Raw genomic sequence first — 15,737 nt, 5'->3', positions numbered from 1 at the left:
GGAGATCAAAAGCTATCATTGTAATCACTACCTACCACAATAAAAGAAAATAGTAGTCCAGAATCAACTTAAATTTTCAAAAAATCATAATGATTATACCCATACTAAAAATAATACAGAATTGTCATTTTTACATATAAATAAGTTTACTGGAAAAGAAAATGTCAAATTTTAGAACTATGTTACTGTCTATTAGAAATTACTCATTTCTAAGGCAGAACCCAGTTTCATTAGCCAATAGCTGCTCTGAAGAATGAAGCTAATTTACATTTAAAATAGGAGTACAGTCTACTCTTTAAAAGCACAATGGTAAACACACCAATTTGACAATTACATTAATATGAGTATTTGCATAATCTGTTTTCTACACCTGTTCTTAATTTGAAGCAGCTGCAAGACAAATCATATCACACTAATCTGAAAGGGCATTTGGATGTTCCAAATAGTAATCCATACATCTAATGTTTTGAAGATATTTTATTTTTTAAATGTTTCCTGACCCTAAAAATGGTAAAAATTTTTAGAAGCCATATTTAAAATTTGGTTAATATTAAAGAGGAATAAGCATAATACCAAATAATGCTATCCCTTACATTTTTGGTATCCTCTGTTATTGACATAATAATACAGATTTTTATTTCTAGAGGTTTTTAAGTAACATGTATTTTGTTTATATGAAAAAGATTTAAAAGCACAATAAAAATATACCTAGAAAACATCAATAAGGAATGCAATCAGAGGATCAATAGCAAATCCGTTAATGAAGAACAGAGCAAAATTCTATAGATTATCTGAAAATGTGTTTGCAGCATAGATCATTGTGGTATCTTTTTGATATTTCCTTTTTCAAAACTGGATTCCATTTATGTTTAGCAAATATTTCAAAATTTAATAAACAGAACTTTACTTTCATCTTTTAAAGGATCCAGCTTGTTTTTATGTGTATTCAAACATACTCAGAGCTATCAAAAGGAAGTCAGTTTATTATTGTTACATATTCTTCTAGTTCATATACTTAAATTATTCAGCTAGATTCTAGCTGGTGGAATATAAGATGTAATCTGTCAACAAAACTGTCTCTCTTTAATCTTCTATTGTGAAAAGAAAATGAAGTTATAGATTTCTAAAGATGTTATTTATTTCTTGAAAAATTAATGAGAGCATGTACAGTAATGAACTGGAGCAACAAAGGAAGTCAATGTGTTTAAGTGATGTTGAAGTCTGAAGAGGTAAACATTAAATGGCTGAATTCTTAGTTCAGTATTTCATTCAGAATTTTATTTTTACAAGAGCTCACATAGTATGTGAAAAATAAAATACTAAACAAAATAATTGAAGTTTACATTTCTAAGACATTTTCATGTATATTATGCAGCAATCCTCATCACGTAAGAGAAAACTGAGGCTCAGGAGAGTTAAAGAACTTGCCAAGTGCTTGCATTTTGTAACAGGTTAAGACTTGGGTATCCTAACTCCAGCTCTATATTCGTTTCCATAACTCACTGATGTTTGTTTGAATGAAGAGCAGCTATTACGATAAATAAATAGGATCAAGGGTTTTTCCTAAAATACTTTGCCATTTTTTTTTTAATTTCACAGTATCTAAAATGCTTCCACACATGGCTTCAAACATACTAGGGAAATACTGTTTCAAAAGTGACTGTGAGAGAGAACTATTTTCTATTTAGATAAATGTATTGCAATCTCTTACCAAGAACAGACTGGTTACTCTAGGAGTATAAAAACAATTTTTATTACTATATAATTTAGGCGATAAAGCTAAGTTATAGTGATTGTGAGAAAAGCAATTTTCACAGTCCTGACCTCTATATAATTATATTTCTAAATATTCCTTATTTTATTTTTCTTCATTAAAACCCTTACATATATAATTGAACACACAGAAAAGTACTCTAAACAGATAAGCTGGCATGTCATAGGGGTATGTGGAACATAATGGAATAAAGTATGTAATGAATATGGACATTGTATTATATCCAACAACAAATTTCACTTTTTCTCCGAGTATCAGAATATTTTAACCTGAATAAATGAGTAATAAACTTCCAACTTTTAAAATAATTTTGCTTCTTCTTGTTTTTGCTGATAAGGGGAAAACTAACTCATTATCAAAGTTAAAACTTTTGGCATATAACACATAAAAAAGGATAATTTTTTGTAAATATATGTTACTGAGAAGGTATACTCTTTTACTATAATAAAGCATTGAGATAACAAAATTTTAGAGCTTGAGTCACGTCTTCCCAGTTGACAGAAAAAGGCAATGAGGCGATAGAACCGAACTGCCCCCCTGAAGGTCATACAGTCAGTAAATGGTGGAGTCAAACCTTGAACCCAGTGCCTCTCCCAAATAGAGGCTGATCTCTTACCTTATTATAAAGCATGAAGGGAATACCAGCAGGTCATTTAAAACATGTTCTTGCTTTTCCATGGTCCTAAAGTAAGCTATACCCTAAACATCAATCTCACATTTAAAAATAGCTACAAAATATGAAACTACGTACATTTCTAGCCTGGCATGATGATCCCTCATGAATGTACGCACAAATTCTGATAACATCAATGTAAAATATGTGTTAACAGTATCAGTGGGAGGTTGAAGTTCAAGTGAATTTCAATTCTTCATAGTTTTCTGTATTGCCTGGATTATTTTTGAAAGCACATATTGTTTTGTTAATCACTAGAAATAAGGCTATTTTCAAATAGAACAAAGAACAGTAGTTATAAATATCTGTCATAAAACGTACTCTTAGATACCTTTGCTAGTATGAGGGTCCACCTTACAAGTATTCTGATTTTTCTCATGTTAAAACAGCACCTATTACTCCAGTGTTAGTCTCAGTAATGAAGAAAAATAAATACCTGCTGCTCTTAGCATGATAATCTTTTTAATGTAAAAAAATTATTAAAATACTTTTCTACATTTTTCTCTCTTTTTTTAAAAAATATCTGGTAACCCTTTTGTGATACTCTCCCATTTTCCTTTTAATCACCTCTAATCATATTACTTACCTCAGACTTGTTTTCATACTTAAATATCCCTTTTAAATTCTGGAACTCAGACCTAAATAAGTTTTAAAGAACCACAAACAAAGCCTCTGGAGGCAGAAAAATGAAGACTAGCTTATTCTGCTCATCTGTAAGTGATGGGTAATTCACTAAACACAAAAAAGAGAAACCCAATTTATTCCATAGAACACTCTAAAAAGCCATAACTGTCAAGCAGTTTTTTTTTTAACCTCAAACCACGAGTTTTGTTTAAAATGGCTTAGAAGAATGGTTATTATTCTGAATTTTTATCTAGCCAGATTGTCAACTCCCTGAGGATAGGAACATCTTTGAATCCCCTGTGGTACCTGGTGTCTGCCTGGCAAAGTGTTTAACATACCGAGGGCATTTAGTCATGTTTCTTTGATGGATTGATTGAGAATATAAATTCTAATACATGGAAATACTGTAAAAGAGTTTTGCAAATCATGCTGCTGTTTTGTGTGTAGTTTGTGGTTTTTCCTCTGGAGCATGATAATCATTTGTTTCACATGAAATTCTGTGGATTAGCTTTTCAATTTATTTCTACAATTCTCCTGAACTCTCTTTCTAGTACATAAATATCTACTTGTATGGAATATCAAGCAAAAAGGTAGAAAAAAAAGATTTATTAGCCACTTCTGCTTTAGTCTAGCAGTATTGGAAATTATTGTATGGAAACGCCAAATAACATAACCACATCAAACACTTACATAATTATTTCTTATTTGGTTCTCAAAAAATATTGCTTACTATCAATTATTCTTAGAACAGATGTTTCTTTTAAAGTAATTTGCATTAGCATGATACTGTAAATTAAGGCTATTTTGACTCTTTAGTGATGGTAACATACATCTTAGCACTGCGTAACCCATTTATCAGTGCTCCATCAAGAACTTTACCATAATGCACATTGCTTCCAACAAGTTCTGACATCATCAAGGAACCAGAAATCACTAGAGTGTATCAGAGTCTCATGCATATGTATATGTATTTCTGTACTTCATTGAATAACTTCAACGTTCTAGCATTTAACAAAGGGGTTGCAATATGGAGCTTGAAGACCAGATTAAACAGTGGGCTGATTTTTTGTTTGTTTTTGACTTGTGTAATGAAAGAAAGAAAGAAAGAGAGAGAGAAAAGGTGGGAGAGAGGGAGGTAGGAAGAAAGAAATACCTTCTTCAAAAGAAAGATGAGGCCGGGTGCTGTGGCTCACGCCTGTAATCCCAGCACTTTGGGAGGCCGAGGCAGGTGGATCACGAGGTCAAGAGATCGAGACCATCCTGGCTAACACGGTGAAACCCCATCTCTACTAAAAATACAAAAATTAGCCAGGCGTGGCGGAGGGCGCCTGTAGTCCCAGCTACTCAGGAGGCTGAGGCAGGAGAATGGCGTCAACCCAGGAGGCAGAGCTTGCAGTGAGCCGAGATCGCACCACTGCACTCCAGCCTGGGTGACAGAGCGAGACTCCAACTCAAAAAAAAAAAAAAAAAAGAAAAGAAAGGAAGATGAGCTCTCAATGTACAACATATTTCCCTCTCCTCATTACCTTGCACCCAGTCTACCATATACCTGCCTTGGTATTAGGAGTTTAACTTACTGGCCTACGAGACACAAAATGCCTTAGTGCAAATAAACATTAAAATTAAAGTTAGAAGAAACCACATAAAAGAAAAACTGATAAAAACAGGTAGACAAACCTTTCATAACAGTTTTGCTAAGAGAATAAAAATGATGTCGTTATTGGCCTATTTTATTTGTTTTCCACATTTATAATGTATTTCTCTAGAGAAAAGTTTATTATACTATTTTTTTTTTAATTTGAAAGACAAAATCCAATGGCACAAATTCCACAAACCACAAGTTTAAAAAAGATGGACTAAGTTCATTTTAATTTCATCCTGGATAATTACTGGAAAGCATGCAAGACCTATTATGAGAGGTCTGATTATTAAAAATCATTATGCATTTACAGCATCTCAGGGCCAAACCAATGACTAATTCTTATTGTCATGGTGCCCTGGATGAAGTGATGACAAACATGTCCAGGAATAATCCTGGTTTGGCTGGGCAGAGTCACATATAGCATAGAGACCTCACATTCTTCCTCCATCCTCCAGAATGGGGCAGCCTTCAATAAGATGTCAGCCTTTACAGAATAAAACATTTCTGCCCTTCGTGTCCTCCATCTATTCCCCCAAACCAAGAATTCCCAAGGATATGATTCATTTATTTCAAATATACCCTGAAAAGGGTGGGGGAAAAAAGAGACCTTGTAATCGGACAGAACTGAAGTTTGACCCTAGGTACTTGGGAAATGTACTAAAACTTTCTGGCTCTCAGATTCTTCATAAGGAATATATGGACAGTACCAATCAATTTTGGGGTTTATGTGGGAACAAAATGAATGATTACTGGGGCAAAGTATCTGGAACGTAGAACACAGCAGTATGTGTCAATGGAAGTTTGGGGTAAGAGAAAGCAAGGTTTCCTTGAACCTTCTTCTAGGTACCCCAAAAGTATCAATTTTTGCAGTATAGGTGGTTATAGTAATTGCTGCAGGAAATACAGAGAATTTATGGAACATGTCTTACTTCACTGCAGCTGGGAGGAATGTTAAGACTTTCTGAAGCGTTCCAGTGATACCAGAATCTAATATGTAATAGCTAAATGAAACATTTTTCTGCTCTGAACTTGTTTAAAATTCTTCTGTGATTTTTTCCCCACCCTTCAAAAAACATTTGCTTCTCTACTTGCAAAATATGCAAACGTTTCATTTAGTTAAACTATCCAGTGTTTGTTCCACTGCTTACATATGTTCCATCAGAATCCCTCATCAGCACTGCCAACATTCAGCAGTAACTTCCTGGAGGGAAAGAATCATCTTTGCATAGTTTACTTTGTATTGTGCTTTACCTAGTGCTGAGTATATACTGAGTCTTTAATAACATTTTAACTATAAATAAAAATATTAAAACTTAAAACCCTATAACCCACTGAACTTTAGTCACATTAATACACAGGTTTGCATATTTCTAAATTTTCCTAGAAAAAAAACAAACAAAATTTATTTCACTAAAGTATTTCAAGTCATAACATCTCTTTTCACATATCCCTAGGGTCCCATGAGTCAGTACTAATATATTTGGTAAACTATTGGTGGCAGAAGTTGCTAGATGTTTGCCCCAAAATTCATCCATTTTTCTCTACCAAAAGAGCCCCAACTTTGTTCAATGTGACAAAGTGCCTGACTAAACATGGTCAGCTTCATAGACTCAGCTGAAGTGATGGGTATTCATATGATATTGTTCAGGATGGTGAAAGAGAAACAGAAGTCACTGTTTGAGGCTTCTGAGAAAGCTGGTTATTAAAGGGGACAGCTGCAGCTGGTCTGCACCTATTTTTATTTTGCCCTTTCTGTTTTGTCGTTCCCTTCTTTTTGCCTAAAACATGGGCATAATGCTTGGAGGAAGGAGAGTTATCTTTTGGCCATGAAGACAAAAGCTACATAGGGGCAGAGCAGGAAGCTAGCTAAAAGGAACCTTGGTCCTCTGTCTCATCCTTGAGCAGTTGTACCAGTCAGCTCTGGACTACTTGTCTATGGAGTTCATGTTTCGTGACAAAGATAAAATCTACAATCCTAAATAGAGTAGCTAATAAACTTCATAGTAAATTTAGATAATATTATAGTGGAAACATATATAAGTCACGTGGCTAAGGCAATAGATATAATTAAATCATAAAAATTATATACCAATAAATTATGTAGGAAGTATAGTTTCTTGATATTTGAGAAATCCTCACATCATCTTACTTGTAATCACATATATTTCTTTTTTTTTTTTTTTTTTTTTTTTGAGACGATGTCTCGCTCTGTTGCCCAGGCTGGAGTGCAGTGCCATGATCTCAACTCACTGCAACCTCCACCTCCCGGGTTTGAGAAATTCTCCTGTCTCAGCCTCCCAAGCTGCTGGGACTACAGGCACGTGCCACCACGCCCAGATAATTTTTTGTAATTTTTTAGTAGAGACGGGGTTTCACCGTGTTATTCAGGATGGTCTTGATCTCCTGACCTCGTGATCCACCCACCTCGGCCTCCCAAACTGTTGTAATTACAGGCGTGAGCCACAGCGCCGGGCCAATCACATATATTTCTAATACCATTTTCTCAAGCAGGTATCTCACTTCTGGTTCCCTAGTGAAAGTATCATTGATATGTAGTAGCATTAAAAACATGATTAATATAGAGCAATGAGGAGTATATTTTGTTCAGAAAATAGGTAGGAAGTAAGGGATTTATTGTAAGCAAACAATGTGTGTATAAAATTCATAAAACAGAAGATAGAATCAAAGAAGAAAATATTTAAAGATAAAAAAGAATCAATTTTTATTGCTAAAAAAGTATGTTATATGCTATCTAGCCAAGAAAAGGAATCATTAGACATAGTATTTCATAAAGAGCCTGCCTAACGGAAGCAGACAAAGTAGTAATATGACAGAGTTGGGTAACGTGACCTGAATCATGTCTTCTAATGATATTCATATCTGCTTCTAAGTTTTTTTCTACAAAAACAGATAACCTGATAAATTATCATACTTTAATACTTGTTTCATCAGTTGAATGGAAGTGATACTGTAGTCTTATAGGACGGAGAAGGAGCAGTACAGTTTACAAAATCCAATTCAATTTGGCAAGAATTTTATTTAGCATCTACCATGTGTCAAGCATTGTGGTAAGAAGTGAAGTTATAAACATGAATAAAATGCAATCTCTGACATGAAAGGATTTAGAGTCTGCGATTGAGCTAGAGAAGTAATCAGATAACTGTAATAAAATATGCTATAATCTATCTTTGTAACTAGTATATTTGGGATAATAAAATAAAAATGCAATTCTGGATATTCACTTGTGTGAGGAGGGATTTTTTTTTCTTTTTGATGCATCAGAGAAGACTCCAGGGATTAGGGGCCTCGAAGTATGTGTAGGAGTTTGCCAATCAGATAAGGGGTGTTGGAATGACCTTCTAAACAGATGAGAAGCAGGAACAAAAACAAGTTGGTATCAAAGTTTGCATAGTTAATGATGCCCTGCAAAATGCCTGGCATATGTAAAATAACCTATTCATTTGTGAATGAATGAATGAATGAATAAATGAACAAATAAATAGTATGTTTGGAGAGCAGTAAGGATTAAGTCATGGTTGTAATGTATCAGGTGTATGATGGCGCATAGCACCAGTCTATGAAAAGCCTTTTGTGACATGCTGGGGTTGAAGAACAGGGCAATTTTTACATGATTAGGGCACAGGAATATGACACTAACAGATCAGAAGGGCTTAATGGCTGGAGTCTACAGAATGGTGTCAGGAAAAGCTGATGAAAACATTGGACTGGGTAAGGAAAAACAAATAACTTCACTTTGGAACATGTTGATCTAGGTTGAGATGCCCCAGTAAGCAAGTGAAAAAACACATCTGGAGCCTAGGAGAAAAGAGGGGCTTGATAGAGTTATATACAAACACTGGTCTATAGACTCAACAAATTTATGGAAAACCTATGATGGGCCAGATAGTGGAAATGTGAAGATGAATAAGGCACAGTCTTGGCCCTCAAGAAGCTTATAGTAATTATGATTCGGTGTGATACATATAAGAATAGATGCATTGACAAGACATATAAGTAATATATGGAAGGGAATAATTAATTCCACATAGTGTGTGTGTGCTGGTGAGGATGGGGAGGATATTAAAGGAGACTTCACCAAGTAGTTGACACACAATTGAAATTTAAAAGATGCAAAAAAGATTTCTAGATGAAAAGGTGAAGAAAGCCCTATTGAGAAAAAAGAAGGGAAGGCCAGCTGCATGGAGACATGAACCGATGTTTGAGTAACTATAAGTAGTTTGATATTGCAGCTCATATAACATGTAAAAACCAGGTAATGGACAATGAGATCAGAGTGCCAGAGCCATTGCAGCAGACAACTATCAATCTATTGATTGATACTATACAATCAATTTTTTCTTAAGGTTTCTAATACCAAAGGGAAGCCCATTGAGCGTAGCAGATATATACTGAGGAGTTTAGGATGCAGATATTATTTTAAAAAATTAAAGATAAGAAGGGAATGAGTTCTTTACTGAAGATTTTACATAAGAAATCATAATAGTAAAAATAAAATTCTGACAATATTGTTGGAAATGATCCTGAAAAGGCTGATCAGAGAGAGACATCTCAAGAAACCTGCTCAGAATCCTTTTTAATTAGTTCAGATTTAGACAATAAATATATAAACAAACAAAAGTTAGTGCTGGGCTGAGATTCAATAACTGTTGCATCTGGAAGTAACCTGAAGTATCACTAGTTGAGCCTTTTCATTGCAAGGGTTGGAAAACTGAATCCCAGAGAGGGAAAATCATATAGCATATTAATAGAATTTGGGGTTCACTGTTTTCTTGTTCCAAAAGAGAATAGTTCAGGTTTCCTATATACTACTCTGTAGGCCAGCTGTACTGTAAGCCAACTGTATTGTATCTCCTGGAGAGTTTTAAGTATCTTTATTTCCAAAGATTCCATCCCTCGTTCCTCAATTTTAATTCAGTAGTCTGGGATAGACCCAAGATCTCCATTTTTATAAGACTTGCAAGTAATTTTTTAGACTTGAAAATGAATTGTATAAACATCCTCTAAGACTGTGTATGGCAGTGGTGATTGTTATTGATTAAGGAAAATAAATTCTCCTGAAATGAAGGAAAACTTCAAATGATGGCCATGATTTTGAGAAACTATAATTTTAGTCATAGTTTAATCACCAGTTAATATGTTTTAAATGCTGGATTCTATGGGAAGAAGGTAGAATGTAGAGAGAATAATTTTGTCTTTTATGTTTGTTTGCTTTTACAGAGATATTCTATCCAAGAATTTGCTACAGTCTTTCTGTGAGACAACAGATTTCTTCATGTCAGCACATCATAATGTTCAATGTGTTCCTTGGTTTGTCACTTGAGAACGTGCAGTAGCACTAGCAGTAGAAGATGTCAAGGTGGCAGCTTTTACAGCAATGCAAGTGTTAGCATTAAAAGTGTAAGGATTTATATACTATGCAAAGGAATTTTCTGTGTATTTTGTGTTATCAAAATGCTTAACTATTAGGTATTAAAGGTTCTGTGTCTTTACTGATAAAATTTAAAACTGTAAAAATAGGCACAATCAAATGACAAACTTAAAAACCAAAATACTTTTAGCCACAGCTTGATGTGATTCAAGACCTTTAACTGGATTTAGACAGAGGCTCTCTAACTGGGTGGGGGCAGGGTGGGGGCGCATAAAATCCTTAGTTCAGAATCCCTGAACCAAACTAGGAAACAATGAATGGCCATTAAAGTCTCTACTGATTTACTCAATATTTGTGAGAGGTCTCTTCACACTCAAGACATGGCCTTTCCCTATTCCCTTAAAAAGCATGCTAGAGGCTGGGTGCAGTGGCTCATGACTATAATCCTGACACTTGGGAGGCTGAAGCAGAAGAATCACTTGAGCCCAGGATTTAGAGCCCAGCCTGGGCAACATAGTGAGACTTCGTCTCTATTAAGAAAAAGAAAATGAAGAAGAAAAAGAAAAAAACATGCTAGGCAACTTTTACTCTGAAGGAACACTTCCCGGTAATTAATTGATGCCAGTGGAGATTTACAATTAAAGAGGATAAAAATTTTAAGACAGGGAACTTCTCTCAAGTCTTCAATAAAATAACAAGGAAAGTAGAGGATACTTGTTTGTTCACTTTGGGTGAACATAGATGAGAGACGGCAAGATTTGTTAGAATAGAGCTTTAAAATTCATAGATGTTATGGATTTGTGTGGTTATTTACAAGTAATCTCTAAGTCTCTAGACATTGCACCTGTGCAGTTCTTCAAGCCATGAAACAATCAAGTAGCTAAAAAGTTGATCTGGTCTTTAGATTGCTGACTTCTCACACACATAACCTAATTCCTAAACTCATATAGATTTTTCTATCACTAATGTAGCTTTGCTGTTATCTACCTCACTAATGTAGGAGAACCTATAATGTAAAAAAATGTCTCTTTTTTGAAAATTTAAAATTAATCACAGGGCAAATTTTATTGAAATTTTTAAAGTTGTTAACTTGTATTAGACTTTGTATAAGGCAATGGTAGCTTGGTTCAAAACAACGACAGTATACAAGAAAGTCTGCACAAACCTCACCAAATTTTTGAAATGGAAATTTTTTTTAATTTGAGGATTCATGAAGATCTATGGGTATACACATTGTGAATGTCAAGGGTCTACTATAATTCTACTATAATTAGTTCTTATGAGTGGTTTCTACCTCATATAATCAGAGAATACAATTTTCATTTTGAAAAATCCACTATACTATAGTAATTTATTAGCATTTATCAAGTGCCTTTGGGAAAAGGAACTTAGTGACCAAACATAATTTAACTTAAAATCATGTTAGATTCTTGTAATGAGTTTATATGATTTTCATATTAAGATAGGGTGACTTAAATATTTTGAAAGAACAGGCCAGGTATGGTGGCTCATGCTATAATCCCAGCGCTTTTGGAGGCCAAGGTGGGTGGATCACTTAAGGTCAGGAGTTCGAGGCCAACATGGTGAAACCCCGTCTCTACTAAATATACAAAAATTAGTTGGGCATGGTGGTGCATGCCCGTGACCCCAGCTACTCAGGAGGCTGAGGCAGGAGAATTTCTTGAACCCAGGAGGCAGATGTTGCAGTGAGAGGAAATCTTGCCACTGCACTACAACCTGGGTGACAGAGTGAGATTCTGCCTCAAAAAAAAAAAAAAAAAATTATTCTACATTTGTTTCATCTTTCCAAATGCTGTGCTTCCAAATTCAGCATTACTAAAATAATCACAATCAGCACAATCTTAGATGTTCTTAGAAGAACTGACCATTTAATATAACTATCCCAAGCAATTCTAGTTTAAATATTCATTTTGTAATAGGTTTTCTGAAAAAGCAGACCAAAAGATTAAGGAACAATGAAACCACTCTGATGACAATTTTTTAAAAAGCCACTATAAATGTCATAACAGGAGATTTCTAGCACTAAAAAGAAAAGGAAAAAGCCTTAGGGTTCCAGGTTCTTCTAAGTAGCTGAGATACTCAAGTGGAGAAGTGCTTTCCTATTGAAACTCCAACTTAAATAGCACAAACTATTCTTGGTGTAAGACAAGAATTAAATATTAGATACTTGATTGTAAGAATGGGCACAGTTTTATTTTGTTAGTAAAATGATATGTTAGAATATCTTTTAGGTTCATGATAGAATTAGATAGTTACAGATATTTAAAGTTTCTGTGTTCTTATGGGACCAAGGAGACAGCAATAAAGTAAAATAGACACAATTACATGATGAGAGAAGAAAATAAAATGGTAAAGGAGAAAAGAAAGCAGTAGAAAAGGTGAAGGTAGCAGAAACATTTTAAGAAAAACAATAGAAATGTGGAAGGTGGGTTGATAGAAATATATAAATAGAATCCACAGAGGAAACACAAATAATCTTAAATGTAAGTAAATTTCAAAATAATTTACTTTTTGTCTTTAATCATGTGCTGACACTGTTCTTCACTTTGTCATTCAATTTAGCTTGTATAACACTTTCAAACGTCTTAAGATAAAATTCACAGCCTAAGTCTTAAATCCTATAGAGAGCTCCCATAACAATATTAATGTTCTATTTCTTTCTTGCTCTCACTTTAGTTAAGGTAGAGAAGTCAAGGGAATATATACTTAAAATCCTAATGGATTACAGAAAGAAGCAAGTGCTTGGGTAGCTAAGAAAAGCGAAAATTTGGCCTCCTAGATAGCAAAGTTCTTCCATATTTAATTTATGGAAGTTCAGTATTATATATGCAACATACATTTTCTTTCACTGCAATCTGAGAAGCAAAAGTACATTTATTAATTCCCTATTTTCTATTTATCATCCATGTTAAAGTATGATTTTTCTCTATTCATTATTGATCACATTACTACTGCAGATCCTAAGAGTTACTGATGAATGATGAAGAATGAGGGGGATTTAAAAGTATCTGTGTTGCAATCAACTAAAAAGTGTTTATGCAAAAATGTTCTCCTTCCTGTGGACATTGCTTGATGTGGCTGAAAAGCCTTAAATTTTATAAACTCCCCCTTTTGTTGACCTTCCTTAATAAATCCAATGCTAATTTGATTGCTCTAGTCCCCTCTTGTCTCTTCTCCTTTTTCTTCTCGCTCTAAAAAAATGTTAATGTTACTGAGCTCCTCTTTTCAAATTACCTTTTTCAGAAATCTCCTCTACTACCATGGATTCATCTATCACTTCTGTGTTGTTCCCCAAATGTTTCTCTTTAGTCTTGACCCCTCTCTCAAGCTTTCTTTCAAATTTGCTAAAAGCTAGCTATTTCTACTTTCTTGTCTTGCCATCTCCTCAAACTCAACATGTCTAAAGCTTAAGTCATCATCATGCCAACCTAAATAGTTTTTAAAGGATTATCCTTATTCCAGGTTTCTCAGAATTCCCTTCCCTGAAAACATCCTCCAAATGTACCATTGCTATCTTCACAGACCACTGCTTTGATAATTTCACTTCCTCATCAAAAAACTTTAATAGCCCCTTCTACCCAATCTATAAAATACTGACTTCTTGGCTTGACATTTTAAGCTCTATACAATCAGCGATGTGTATTTCTAACCCCCAACCCATTCTTTATTCCATTAGTATGATATCTCTAGGCTGATCAAAACAAACTACTTACACTTGCCTAACCAGATCTCAGAATTTCCTATGTCTACATCTTTGATGACATCTTTAAAAAAATTCTCCATCAAAAATTCCTTTATCTACCAAATTCCTTTTCTTTAAGCCCAACATACATGCTACCTTCTCTACAAAGTCTTCCCTGACCACTTTTAGCCTGAATTGTTAATTTTCCTTTTTAAATGCTTATTGTTCTTTCTGTTTTTCCCATTTCTACAGCACATCCACTGTGGCCAATAATGTTTTTATTTGTGCGCAACTCTGAATATCTCCTCAACTAAGTCATAAGTCCCTGAGGACATTACACATGATAAATAATCACTCAATTTATACTGAATGAATGAATGTTTTTTTCCTCCTCCAAATCTCCTCCTTTGCTCCACTCAGCACAATCTCCTCCTTATTCATTGTTTCAACAAGTTTATTTATTGAGCTCTATTATTCACCAAGCACTGTGCTAGGCACTAGAGAAGAGTAGGGAATTCATGATTCCTGCTGTCATATCGCTTACAGTTTAATAGAGAAGATAAACATTAAAATATAAGTTTATGTTTGGAGAGTGTCAAGTATATATGTGGTGGGAGCCTATAGCAGGGGAAAACACTCTAGTATTCTTTAAAACACAAAATTACAACAAGGGCATACTTCAAATCATTGAAATAGCTGGGAATAGTAACAAATTACGGCCAAATGCTATGATATAGAATATATATCGTAACCTTGAATTAAATACCAATTTCCTGGAGGCTAGCGTAATGGTAATTATTTATTAACTCCTTATCCAAGGATTTATGGTAAGTACTTGACATAATATAATTTTTGGTCTTCACAGCAATCTTGAAAGGTTGGGTATCTTTATTCCTATTTTAGGGATGAGGAAACAGGCTCCAAAGAGATCAGGTTATTCTATCCAAAGCCCTATTAATGGCAAGGGCAGGCTTCAGATCTAAAACACGTGGTTCTTTCTTCTATATGCCATGAGTAGATCATACGGTAAGTTTTCCACACAAGCATGCTCAGTAGTAATGAGCTCAATGTCCCAGACCCTCCTCCACAGGGTGTCAGCCTTGAGCAGCTGGTCATGGATAGAAACATCATCATAGTTTAACAAAAATTGTATTCTATAACATTCTTTTAAATTTGCCTATTTCATGCTGCTTTTAAGAAATGTTCTTCACTAGAATGGGAAAATAAGAGCCACACAAGACATAGTCTGTTCTTGTAAACAGTATTTGAATTAAATTCTTTTTTTATGATCAAGAAATAATGTATTAGACCCCCTGTTCATTTTTCAAAACACAGAAAATATAAATAGTAAAGAATATCTTTAAAAACTTATTTCTAAATTTCTGGCATCATAATAGATCGCTCTATTTAAACCCGTATCTCAATTTTTCTGGCAATGCTGCTTTTATTTGGAATAAAATGTGGTTCAGCTTCTCTCCACTTCTTCTATATTATATTTAAAAGTAATATTGAAAAAGAAATATTCAATTTCATTCTTTATCGCTACATAAATAAAATGTTATCATTTCCTAAAATACATTTTGTAACGCCTGATTCTATATCCCATATGTTAGTATTTTCCTCCAGAATATTTTACAAATTATAAACTTTTATAAGTCGTTCTTGATTTTTTACATATGATATGGAATTTCAGTATTGATAATTAGTTTACTGTAGAATTTCTGGTTTTGTCAGCTTTTGTTATTTTTAACAATTTGGAATGAAATAGTAAAGTAAAAATAATGTTAAGTTGCATTATATCAAAACATTTCAATGTAGATTATTAAAGTAAATACATTGGTTAAATAATTTTTATGTAGCTTACATTCTCATAAATTCAATTTATAATATTTAAAGGCATTAAACAAAACAAAGCTTCCTCAGATATACAGA

General features: G+C 34.0%; 1 protein-coding gene across 28 annotated transcripts in view; it reads right to left on the bottom strand.

Annotated features, from left to right (window-relative positions):
- Positions 1-15,737, bottom strand: part of FOXP2 (forkhead box P2) — a 603,320-nt gene that overhangs the window by 138,224 nt on the left and 449,359 nt on the right.

This window comes from Gorilla gorilla, chromosome 6 (assembly GCF_029281585.2).
Source record: "Gorilla gorilla gorilla isolate KB3781 chromosome 6, NHGRI_mGorGor1-v2.1_pri, whole genome shotgun sequence".
Classification (NCBI taxonomy): Eukaryota; Metazoa; Chordata; class Mammalia; order Primates; family Hominidae; genus Gorilla; species Gorilla gorilla.
The sequence above is the reverse complement of the archived record's forward strand: the minus strand, read 5'-3'. Positions and strand labels throughout refer to the sequence as shown.